General features: G+C 44.2%; 1 protein-coding gene across 2 annotated transcripts in view; it reads left to right on the top strand.

Moving 5' to 3' along the window:
- The first annotated feature begins 185 nt into the window (after window positions 1-185).
- LOC137435414 (zinc finger homeobox protein 3-like) overlaps window positions 186-12,275 on the top strand; it is a 427,890-nt gene continuing 415,800 nt past the window's right edge. Inside the window, exon 1 of one of the 2 annotated variants that reach the window (XM_068129189.2) lies at window positions 186-357. The gene's annotated coding sequence lies outside the window, so the exon portion shown is untranslated. Of the gene's footprint in view, window positions 358-1,428; window positions 1,608-12,275 lie in introns of those variants that run through there. The other variant, XM_068129190.2, reaches the window with a different exon arrangement.

Here is a 12,275-nt window from a genome sequence, read left to right as displayed (position 1 = left end):
TCATTACGCGCTCGCACCGCGCGGCCCCCGGACTTCAAAGCGTCAAACTCGGGGGCTGCTGAATATTGATCACCTTACTAATTACACCTTCCCGTCGTTCCTCTGTAATGAGGGCATGCGCAGTACTTCCCCCGCCCCCGCCTCTGCCCCTCCCCTTCTTCCCCCCCGGCCAGTTTGCATGGGAAATAATTAGCAGAATAAAGATATCGAATTTTCATTGCCACTTCCCTGTTAGTCGCCGTGCAGTCGCGAGCAGGGTGTCGCCGGGCCGACGGAGGTGCGCAAAAGGGTTTTCCTACCAGGCGGGCTCGATAGACGTACTTTAACCAAAGACGAAAAGATGAACAGACGAGAAGAGTAAGTTGAACCATCGTCTGCGACGCCGTCGATCTCTATTTTTTCCTTTAACCCCCCCCCCCTCCTCACTTTAGCTTCCCCCAATAACCCCCTCCCCCTCCCCCCCCCAACTAACGCCGATCGTGCTCCGAGCTCATTCCGCGTGTGCGTGTTTCTCGCTAATTGCTGCTTCCGAGCCATTCGCAGCCGCCGACAGTCGCAAGGCAGTCGCTCTCCCTGTTTCTCCTCTCCGTCCTGGTCGCGTCGAGCGCTTTGTTACCCGCAGCTTTAACAACTCCAATGAGCGCCGTACCAGCGGCAGGCGCCCTGTGTTTACAAGCCCGAGCCCTGGCGCGCCGGACCCACCGCACTGAACGCGCGTCCGACGGAGCCGCGAGCGCGCGCGCGTCGCCAGCAGTACGTACCCCGCGCTTTTTGACCCCTCAACGACCGGCTCGTCGTTTTTTAAATGCCTCTTCTGATGCGATCGCGGCGCGCGTTATCCCCAGCTCGCCTGATTTCATAATCCGGCCGCCGGCTCCAGCGCTCCGCCGCGTGTTATAGGAGTGCTTAGGCATTTCTGGCAGTCTAAACGCGTCTCTCTCTCTCTCTCTCTCTCTCTCTCTCTCCTTCTCTCTGTCTCTCTCTCACTCTCTCCTTCTCTCTCCTTCTCCCCCCTCCCCTCTCTCCCCCTCTCCCCTTCTCTCTCCCTTTCTCTCTTTCTCTTCCCTACTCTCTCTCCCCGTCTCTCTTTCTCTCCCCTACTCTCTCTCCCCTTCTCTCTCTCCTCTCTCTTTTCTCTCTCCTCTCTCTCTCTCTCTCTACTCTCTCCCTCTCTACCTCTTTCTTTACTTCTCTACCCCACTATCTCTCCCTACCTCTCTCTTTCTTCTCTATCTTTCTCTCTTCTCTACCCCCTCTCTCTCTCTTCTCTCTTTCCCTCTCTCTCTCTCTCTCCTCGCTACCCCTCTCTCTTCTCTACCTCTCTCTCTTCTCTACCCCCCTCTATACCTCACTCTCTTTCACTCATTCTGTCTTTGCCTCGCTCCCTCTCTCCACCGCTCCGCGGGGCCAGGGCGGCCAGTAGTTAGACGAGCGGGCGGAGGCACGGGCGGGCGAGCGATGCTTTATCGCACCGTGGGATGATGATGAGGAGGAGGCTGGGCGCGAGAAGAGGCGGCGCGGCGTAGAGCAGCGCCGCCAGGGCTGCCGCGCATGCTGAAGCCGAAGGGAAGGGCGAGGGAAAAGGCGAGCAGCGGCAGCCGAGCCCGGTAAGCCCGTCCGACGATCGATCGCAGCCAGAGGGTGGGGGGATGCTGCCGCCGCCAGCCCCGGCCATTGCCTATCAGGCGCCGCGGCCCGCAAGTTTGAATTAAAGGCAACTTAATGTAATCCCGGGTCCGCGGAACCTGACGTGGTTCGGGAAATGGCGAGTGGTATCCGGCAGGATTCCAAGCAGTTCCGGAAAAAAATCCTTCCTGTCCCTTCCCTACCCATCGCCCTGCTCCATTCTCGCTGTGTCTCTCGCTGTGTTCGCTTGGATCGCGAAAGGCCATGGGGGGAAGTGGGAAGGACAGTGACAGCTGCTTGCAGTGCTTCTGTTGTTTTGCATTGTTGCTGTTGTTGATGTGACTTGATATTGCAGTGCCCATGCTGTCGCATTCTCAATGTCCTTCCCTCAGTGGAATTTCTTTTTCATTCATACTTAAGACTGGTCTGTTGCTGTGACAAAGCTTGAACAGCGTGTGCCAATGTCGACCCCCATCTGCTTGACCCTCCTCCTGGAAATGTAATCGTGTGAGCCCATTGCTGCTGAGGCCAGGATGGGATAAGGGGTCGAATACTCTATGGTGTGTGTGTGTGTGTGTGTGTGTGTGTGTGTGTGTGTGTGTGTGTGTGTGTGTGTGTGTGTGTGTGTGTGTGTGTGTGTGTTTGTGTGTGTTGCAGCAGGCTGGCCGAGTGATTTTGGGCCCAAGGGTTGCAGGTTTGATTTTAGGCCCAGTGCTCCCACAACACACAGCACCATGACAGTGGGTTGGTCATCCAGTGAATTATATATCAAAAATAGCCACTTTGTGAATTGTTGCTACTTCTATTGCCTGTAAAGGGAAGATGGTTGGCCGTCTGTTCGTGTGGTTTAGCGGTTCGAAATTTGATTCGACCATAAGAGTTTTACATATGATGTTTGTTCTATGATGGTTCTCACGCTCCCACATCAGCACGACTGAATGCATGGTCATTTGAAAAGCTAATATACCATGTTTTGATTTGGTGTTTCTGTTTATTTGCTCACAAGTGTCAATCATCTTCAAGGAGTCAGCCTCCATTGAGGCCACTGCACCACAACATTGTGGTTGACTGACTATGTGGTATATTGAGCCCCCAGCATATGACTTATCGAGCACCCAGTATATTGCTGTTACCCAGGTGACAGTGGCTTGCTTCTACAGTCAAGTGCTTGTCAGAGTGAGGGGTCTGTCTTGGAACCAAAGAGTTCTGAATTAAAACCCCAACCATTTGGAAACACATCTCATAACACCAACACAGCGTAGCTGATCCGTGGTGAGTTGTGAAACCAATATATGTGTCTTTATGGTTGTTGGTGAATTGGAAAGCCAATACGCCATATTTATCTGAGGTGGTGCTTCTTCCATCATTTATTTCTGCATTTTGGTGTTGATACTCGAAGAAGAAAGCAGTCTTGCATGATTGCATAGTTGGCATGTTTGCTTTATCATAGAATGTATGAAATGACTTGTTCACTCTGTCTGAACACCTTGCTTGCGGCGTCATAAGTTCCAAGCTTACGCCAGCAATTTTTACGCCAGAATTGCCATTGAAAACAAATTATATATATATATATGTATATATATGTATATTTTTTAACCTCGACTTGTAGACCATTTGATGGAAAAATATCAACACTTAGTGGTTCGAACAGCTTTGCTGTGATGGACAACTTGCAACTGTATTTATAACTGTACGCCGTTTGGAACGTGCTGAGGCCAACTTTAAAGGACCAACCTGGCAGGAGCTTTGGTGTTCCTAGAGAGTGTGTTTTCTGAAGAAGGGAAACGTACTTTTTTTTTAACAAAGGCGAACTGCCTTCCTGTGGTGTAGTGTGGCGTGAGGGTAAAAACGAGGTGCGGCGAAACCAGTTTTTCTGGTTCAAGTCGCTGGTGTGCCGCAGGACGCACTGTGGCGAACAATATGCAGCTCTGTATATAATCTTTGTGAAAAGGCAGATTGCATCCATAATAATTGGCAGGTTATAATTTTTTTCCGGTATGAGAATCTTAATTATAGTTATTTTGCTTCTTTGTTGTGTGCATGATGGGCCTAGTGTGTGAGATGGTAGGATGTTGTCCTGCATGCTTTACGGCGTGTGTGTGTGTGTGTGTGTGTGTGTGTGTGTGTGTGTGTGTGTGTGTGTGTGTGTGTGTGTGTGTGTGTGTGTGTGTGTGTGTGTGTGTGTGTGTGTGTGTGTGTGTGTGTGTGTGTGTGTGTGTGTATATATATATATATATATATATAGCAGATTGTTTGTCGAATTGTATGATTCTTTTAATTCGGGACTTTTCAATCCAACCATACTGAAATGACTTAAATATTTCAACTTAAAGTGGGAGAACAGTTACTGCAATATGTCGAATGCCACATATGTTGCAGGCTATGCAAGTTGCATCTCCGCGATGCAAATATATCATTCTCTTGGGTGACAGTTGCACCTTAATGTAAATCCTTTCATTTCTGGCAAATTGCATGTACGCAGGCGCGTGGAGAGTGCGTCTCGCCCCGTCTATAACCGATCAATCAACCCTGACATGGAGTAGGTAGATAATACTTAACCTTTGCAAATAGTCCAGGTATAATTCTCTCGGGGTAGAAGTGCATTGAACGTTCGACACGTATGCACCTGTTTAATGGTATGCCAATACCAAGCTGATGATTAAACAATTGTGTAGTGCCACCAAAACCAGATTTCTGTTAATCGCCCGTCGCTTAATAAGGTCAGCCTTCGCTGCAGCCTCGGATTACAACAAGTAACTTCGTTTAAAGATTTTAAGCAAGCTTGCCGCGCGGAATTAGGCGCATTGTAACGGCGGAATTGCGAGACAGCGCATAATTTTCCCGTCATTAAATGACAATTTGCGCTTCATGGGGCCAAGTGTTTTTCTTGACTGCTCGGGTACATCTTGCCGGCGCAAGAGCGTCGGAGGCACGCTCTTGCAAAACGGCTTCCACGACGCACGTTCTGCGCCGTGTTCGACGCCAAGGCGACGTGCATGAATTGCACCGGGGTTCCTTCATTATCGTGCCCCTTAATTGGCTGGGTGGAAGATCGAGACAATAGAGATTAAGCAAGCAAAAGAAAGCATTACAAAATCAATGGCGAGTGCTCTCGCTGACTTGGTGGTTATGTGAATTCCATGCCACCATCTGATTTTTATCTGGCTTGTCAGAGCCTCGAGTTGATGCATGGATTTATTAAAACGGCCACGCCTGGCTTCCCTCGTATGCATGATTGCTGATGCTTTCGAAATCAATCACGGGCCAGAGGGTTTCCCGTCTGCTGTTATGAAAGGTTGCCTTACAAAAAAAAATTCAATCTTATAAGACCATTAAGAGGTGATTTTTGCACTCATTTGTGTCATTTTTACTTGCGACGTTCATTGCGGTGGGTGTTGCGTCAACAGAGCTCAAGAGCCATACGCAAAGGAAATAGAGCTGCTAATTTCCTATGGCATGGAAATGAGAAATACAATTATCATCTTCTCTAATGGTGCTAAAATCAGATTGTAGTCGGGGAGATTAAATTTGCCTTGCTTCAAACCGTGGCTGTTAAAACAAATGAACTGTGCCCTTTTTCGGTGGTAATTGTAAGACAGACAGTTGTGAAAAAAATAATCATGCACAATTGTGCCTCTTCTTAAGTTAAGTGCTCTCGTGGCTTGATCTTATGGTGGGGATGAAAGGTAGGGTCACTGTGCCCCCCCTCACCGTCCCCGTCCCCCCAGCACTCTTTCCCAGAAAACCTTCCAGTTCCTCCCTTAACACACCCCCTTCCCTGCTCTCCCTCCCTTCCCTACTATCCCACCTCCCCCCCTACCAATCAGCATCTCCCTTTCCTCCCTGGTGACCCTGAAAATTCCAAGCTGGTTAGGCTTTCCCTTCTTTAGGAATACATGGGTCAGTTGGATGCTTTGGTATGGGACAGCTTTAGGAACTAATTCATGCAGATCGGCACAAGAAGCAGCTTGTTTGCTTGGCTACCCAGCACCTCGCTTTATTTTGTCTGACTATGGGAAGTTGCACCGACGATCCTCATCAAGCCCTTACCAGCACTGCAGTATCCACTGCATGCCTACTTTCACTGTGTTGAGCCATTGTGTTTTCTTAATGAACAGCATTCACCGTGGGATCCAGGATAATAGTTCATCAAGTGTTCTATCCGCAGCTAAGCTAAAAACGTGTAAAACCGAAGTTATCATTATCTTGCCAGGTCAAAACTAAATTGGAAGGCCCAGCTTGCGTTCATTGCATCATAATTTGCAGATTTTGCAATGCAGTTGAAATTTGGTCGGCCTGAATGTTTGAATATTATGCAAAAGAGGAGACCGTCTGTGGTCGACGTCTTGGCTGAATCCAACATGGCTGCGGGCATGCAAAGCTGATACGCTCATGTACACAAAAACATGACCGCTTATACCACGTCTGTCCCAAGTCGGCCTTGAACTGGTCGAGAGAATATCTTCAGCATTTTGTGGATTTTGCCTTAAACCGTTCAGAATTCTTTCACACACCTCAAGATAACGAGATTTATAAGCTGCATTTCATTTGCAAGATGTTGACAAACACTTTTCGGAAGCCAAAATTCCAACCACAGGAGATGCATTTGTATGCAAATAAAACAGGTCGATATCAGATTTAATTACTTGAGAGGTTTATTGGGCTGCATTATGGTAATAAAGAAAGGCCCTGTGGTAATTGGGGAATTGGTAGTGTTAACAAATTGGAGTTTTCTCATTTCAAGATGTGAAGCCAGCTGGAAAGATCAAAAGCTCACTGCCTGCCTTCACCATTTCTCTTCTACGTTTGATTACGCTCATCAGGTATTTGATTCTGGGATTAATTTGCTGTTACAAATAAATAAATAAATAAATAATATGCACGTCTAAGAAGGAATGTTAAAATAAGAAAACACTTTTGTTATTCAATGATTTCGATTTTTGAAAATGACAACGTGCTTTTTTGGCAGAGCAGTGCTATAGGCATTTGACCTAATGCCCAAGGAACTTGAATTCTATTCTTATTGTAAATGGCACCAACACAGCACACACAGACGGGCATTGGGGTGGGTGGCCTCTGCTCAACTGGAAAAAAAGAACTAGCTGTTTAAGGGTGTCACTGCTAATATTAATGTTGCTGAAATATTTAATATGAGGTTTCCGTTGCACGTGTAACTAGTATGCTTTACATAGTATGGCTTTTACATTGTAAATATGATGCAGTGTATACTCTACGACAAGTATGGCATGCACAATGATATGTGTACATCATTTAGGCATAATGTGTGGATGTTCTGGGAGAGAATAATACATCATTAGTGAAGTCAAAGATGTGATGGAGCCTCTGGGAGTTCTATTTTCTTTCTCAACATTGCATGTACAGTACGGTTATCTTGCATTTTCTTTAAAATTATCTTCCCATGACAATTATATGATATACTAGCAGGGACCCACAGAACTAAAACCCTCCTTTTTTCAGCGGTGTATAGCCAACGAAGCGCTGCCTCGCATGCTCCCGGAAGTTTATGTTTTAGCCCTGTAAAGATAGGGCATGGCGATTGTAAATATGACAGATTCGATGATGATGATGATGTGTTCGGCCTGAACTGCATGAAAATCAAAATGTCGGTGGGTGGAGTCATTCTTCCTACTAATGACGTCATTGTGGGTGTAGTCAGGCCAGCTGTCCAATAAATGGGTGGAAATAGAGAAACAGACGGACAGAAAACTGTCACTACTTTAATACATAGATAAACTACTTTCCCATCAACCATAAAATGCCTGCAGACATATTATTTCAACTCTACTTGGCTTCAGATGCAAGTGGTACCAAATTAATGAATGATATTCCATTCACTATCCGATGGAAGGCATTCAGGGTAATGTGGGATCATGTAAACTACTCACTCACGTGATTGAATGAAATGAACGGGCGTCTTATAACTTTAGGCTTTGAACTTTAAATTCAAATTATCCCTGAAATGACTTCCAGGGAGTGAAATACTCATCCTTGGAGTGTTTGTGGGTGATTTAATGTGATCCTATTTGTTGACAAATTACCTTGTCTGTGTGGCAAAGAGTAAACATTATCATGTACTTTGGTGGTGAGAATGTTGGTGAACACTGCCCTCCATCCCTTCATTGCCTGTGTAGTCGTAGGTAGGAGTAAATGTTAACTACTACTACTACGAGTAATCCGCATGCCCAATGGCGACCCTCATAACTGTCGGTCTTCCGCCTTCTGCCAACATTCACGTGGCCAAAGGCCAATCTCATTGGCACACTGGCGTAACCAAAAGAGTCTTGGGCATCTTTGAGGATGGCGCCAGGTTGGATCAGATTGGTGACCATGGTTTGGGTCGGTGATCGGGTCGGGATCGGGTGACCTTTTCAATGTCAATGCTCGTGCCATTGTGCAGTTTTATTATTTGCATTATTTTTGGGCATTGGCAACGTTGTTGTTCACAGATATTTTAGTCTATGGTGTTTTTAAATGTTTTGAGCCATCGGTATGACCAATTGATTAAATTTGACTACGTGATTGGTATTATTAAATTATGTGCATGAAACAGCAGTACCAATTGTTGGGAGTGGGTGGAGAAAGGTTTGGGTGGAGGGGAGCAGGAAAACCCTAAAATAATCCATCAGGCTTATGGTGGCGCTAAATAAATTGCAGACCTTTTTCTCTTTTTGGATCTACAGTTCATAACAAGCAAGGCAATTATCTTGTTGATTTAAGCTGGCAAACAGGCTGATTATATGCCCAGCACCTTTTTCCCTACGCATCTCCCATTTTTAGCAAACTACCTACTACGTTTGCTCCTCATTTCCTCCTCATTTTTAGTTTCCTCCTTATTTCCTCCTCATTTCATACTCAGTTTTCTCCTAATTTTTAGCATACTACCGGTACGTTTGCTCCATTTCAACAATTGCTCCTCATTTCAACCTGCCAACGAAGCCCTCATGAAAATAAATTATTCGTTTCTTGTAACATGAATCTGGACAATTGGCGAAATATTCTACATTTTATTTTAATATGGGTTCAAAATATATTTCGGATCTATAAACAGACCAAGTCACAAACAAATGCAGGTACTATGGATTCATGGGTACATGGTGAATGACATCAAAATGTGGAACATGATGTTATCTGCACACACAATATCTAATTGTAAAAAAAAACAACAACACTGTACAGTCCTTGCAAAAATGGTACAGCTCAATCGGACCGTAACCAACTGGTCAGGCCGAACTGGTCTCATAGTGATTGAACTGAGAGAGTGCTTGCCATAAAGCTTCTCTGACAGGGCATTTAAGAACATCTAGGAAAGTTTCCAATCCCTTTACTTCGATAAATCGACATTGGTTTTCTCTCTTATTACCCCAACAATTAACGATAGCACAGATTCAAGTAATGCCATTGATCACATGTTTTCCCTGCTGTGCAGAAAAAGTCATCAGAATATCCTGGAGGCTTTTAAAGCCATAGGGAATTGCCAAAAACATACAGAAACTCCCAAAATCAGGAATGCATAAAAACTGGGTCAGTGAGAAAGAAGGGTCAGTCGGATTACCAGAAATTGATAAAAAAATAAAATTCCATTTGATCCAACTTTGCCCTCTATCCCAGCTGCTCACTCCTACCTCCACCACTTCCCTCACTCCCTCCTCCACAATGTAATGGTAGGGGGTAAAAAAAAGAAGAAAGATAATGCTATGTATGCCAAAGAACAACACAACACAACAACTGTTTCACACATGCTGGGTGAAACTGCTTCCAATATAATTAAAACGTAGAATCTAACAGGTAACAGCTTGAGAATAAAGATTGTATGATTTAGTTACAATTCCTACATTGCTGACATGTTTTTTTCTCTTTTGTACAGTATTGTGCTGCCATGTATTTTTTGGTTAGTGGAAAAGAGCTGCTTTTCATTTTTAGTATTCACAATCTCTTTATTTCTCTGTCTTGTCATATATAATAAATAGATAAATAATCACCATAAATAATGAACAAATGCCAAAAAAAAAGTCTTGATGTGTGTGGGAGTTTTAGCAAAGTATCATATGGCTGCTAGATTTTGGTGTTGCCTTTTTATGATGGGCCGACGGGATAGTGTAGAGGTAGCACACTTTCGTTTGAGCTGCCTAGTCTGGGTTTGATTCTCGGCCCAACTATAAACCTGTCGGGGTGATGTTTCGCAGGCAGGGTGTTGTATCGAAAAGTGTGCCGTCCCTCATGTGGGCGTTAAGCTGGGTATCCTGTGTGCTCACATTAGTTGGTACACGGTAAAGGTTCCAAAGCACCTTTTGTGGAAAGTAGGCGAGTTATCACCGGCACCTCAAATAAATCCCCAAATTCCTGCACAAATCGGCACAAATGGAAAATCATGTCTGGGCCAGGCAGTTCACGACAGACTTGGCCCAAACTTCCCCCATGGCCGATCTCACAAAGGAGATGGGAATAATTGGGTTGAAGAGGTAGTCGAGGAGTTTAATTTTGTTTTTACTTTTGTCATTACTGTACAATACGCTCTCAATATTTCTATGGCAATCATATTGTTGGAACCCATCTGTGGATCGGTCCCATCGGCCGATGGGTCTGACCCATCTGTGGATGCACGAGAAATGACAATGCAGACCCATCGGCCGATGGGTCTGCGCCATCTGCGGATGTGTTGTTCACCTTGAAGGAATGTGTATGCATCAATGGTGGATGAGTATGTTTATTTGAACCTAAAAATAAGCAATTGATGTCATAAATGTTTATAAAGCAGTCCGTCGTCCAGGATGAGTACATGTCACGGACTCCACAGATGGGTTCCAACAATATTACTTTGAAACACCGGTGTATATCTAAGCCACTGTGAGGTAGCATCACTAAAAGGCAGCATGAGCCTTCAAATTAACCAATTTATTTTTTACTTTTATTGAGTGTTGCTTTATTCTTTACCATTGGTTTCATCTCTCATGTTGTGGTTGTGCAAAACCGGTGGTGCTTTTTGCCACAGAGCATGCTGGATAATTTTTTTCCCATGTAAAGTGCAATGGAAAAGTTATCTCACCTCCAACACCTCACGTAGACAGTAAATATATTAACGCTACCATTTTAAATCCATACGGCAACAATCTACATCCATTGTTTTCTCAATGAACTTAGCCCATCGGTTCTTCATCTTTTTGATGCCAGCACAGAAGCTTTCCTTCTCGAGTGTTTTCAATGTAGTGGATATGGCCTTGTTGATTCCATGAGGCTACTCTCCATTGCAAGAAACACATGGTGGGCTCCAATCCAGTGAAAATTCTGAGTGTGGAAGAACTTCCCACTCCCACAATTCCAACAGGAAAAGGACATTCTGTTTTTCATAGGATGCTGCATTGTATTGAAAATATATATTTGAATTTTTTTTCTTTTCTTTTTTTTCAAGAAAAGCTGGCTGCTTCTTGTCCAGGATAGATATACGTAAAGTACCGTGTGATAGAAACCTCTATTAATCCTTATACTCTGTGGAACTGCTCCATCAAGTAAAAATTCAGCATGGTCATATAAATAATGCAAATGATGTCGATTGATCACTTTTGGGAGTTAGTTTTCTTTGCATTTAAAGAACGTGGCTTTGTTGGCTCAGATAAGAACAATGTCGTTCAAGAATGATATGCTTTAAGAAGTTTCCTCGTTTCATACCTCCATGCTGAGGATGTTATATCGTAGAGAAAAAGCAGTTTTATTTCTGCTTTTCATTGATAGTGATTTAAAAAAAAAAATTCTCCAGTTAGAGGCCTGTCTAAACACGGTTTGTTGTGCTTGTTGGTTTGCCTCCCAGAAAGGATGAGAGCCATCAATAGAAAGTTCTTAGAAACTAGGCGGACAGGTTGGGTGTGTAACAATGACTAATTGATTAGATTTTGGGGAATATCCAGAACCCAAAATGAGAATTTAAAAAATTTGAAAGTGATTCCTCACCATTGAGTGATGGGGCCAAAAACGATATACACGATACAGCATGATATTTCAAAAAGCTGTGGACGGATTGCGACAAAACTTAGTGGATGAGTTGGGTAGATGACATAAACAAGCCGATGAGATTTTGGAGGTCCGGATGCAGATATGAGAGACACAAAAAGTAATCTGTTTAGTCTGGTGGAGGTATGCACTCTACCGAGTGCTGCTCTAGTAACCTCTGCCAACAAAGGTTGACAAAAGTTATGTTTTCACCCATGTTTTTCTGTCTGTCTGTGTCTCTGACTGTGAACATGATACCTCAAAAAGTTGCTGACGGATTTAGATGAAACTTGGTGGGCAGGTCGGGTGTGTGACGAGGACAAATTGCTTAGATTCTGATGAAGATCCGGATCTCGATACGAGAATTTGTTTTAATTTTAAGTGATTCTTCACCATTGAGACATAGAGGCAAAAACGACATATATATCTGTGCAGCGTCTGTCCTGTCCTGTGTTGTGTTGTCCTGTGTTGTCCTGTGTTGTCCTGTGTTGTCCTGTGTTGTCACTGAACTACTTTCTCAAACTTTTGTGAAATCGTACCAAACTTCTGGAATGCACATATCTCTCCCGTCGGTATGTCCTAAGGGTATTTCTTTTGAAAAAATTTCCAATTTTTATTTTTGGGAATTTTTTGGGGGATTTTTTTTT

The sequence above is a fragment of the Myxine glutinosa genome, chromosome 9, assembly GCF_964187855.1.
Source record: "Myxine glutinosa chromosome 9, kmMyxGlut1.1, whole genome shotgun sequence".
In the NCBI taxonomy this organism is placed as follows: domain Eukaryota; kingdom Metazoa; phylum Chordata; class Myxini; order Myxiniformes; family Myxinidae; genus Myxine; species Myxine glutinosa.
The sequence above is the reverse complement of the archived record's forward strand: the minus strand, read 5'-3'. Positions and strand labels throughout refer to the sequence as shown.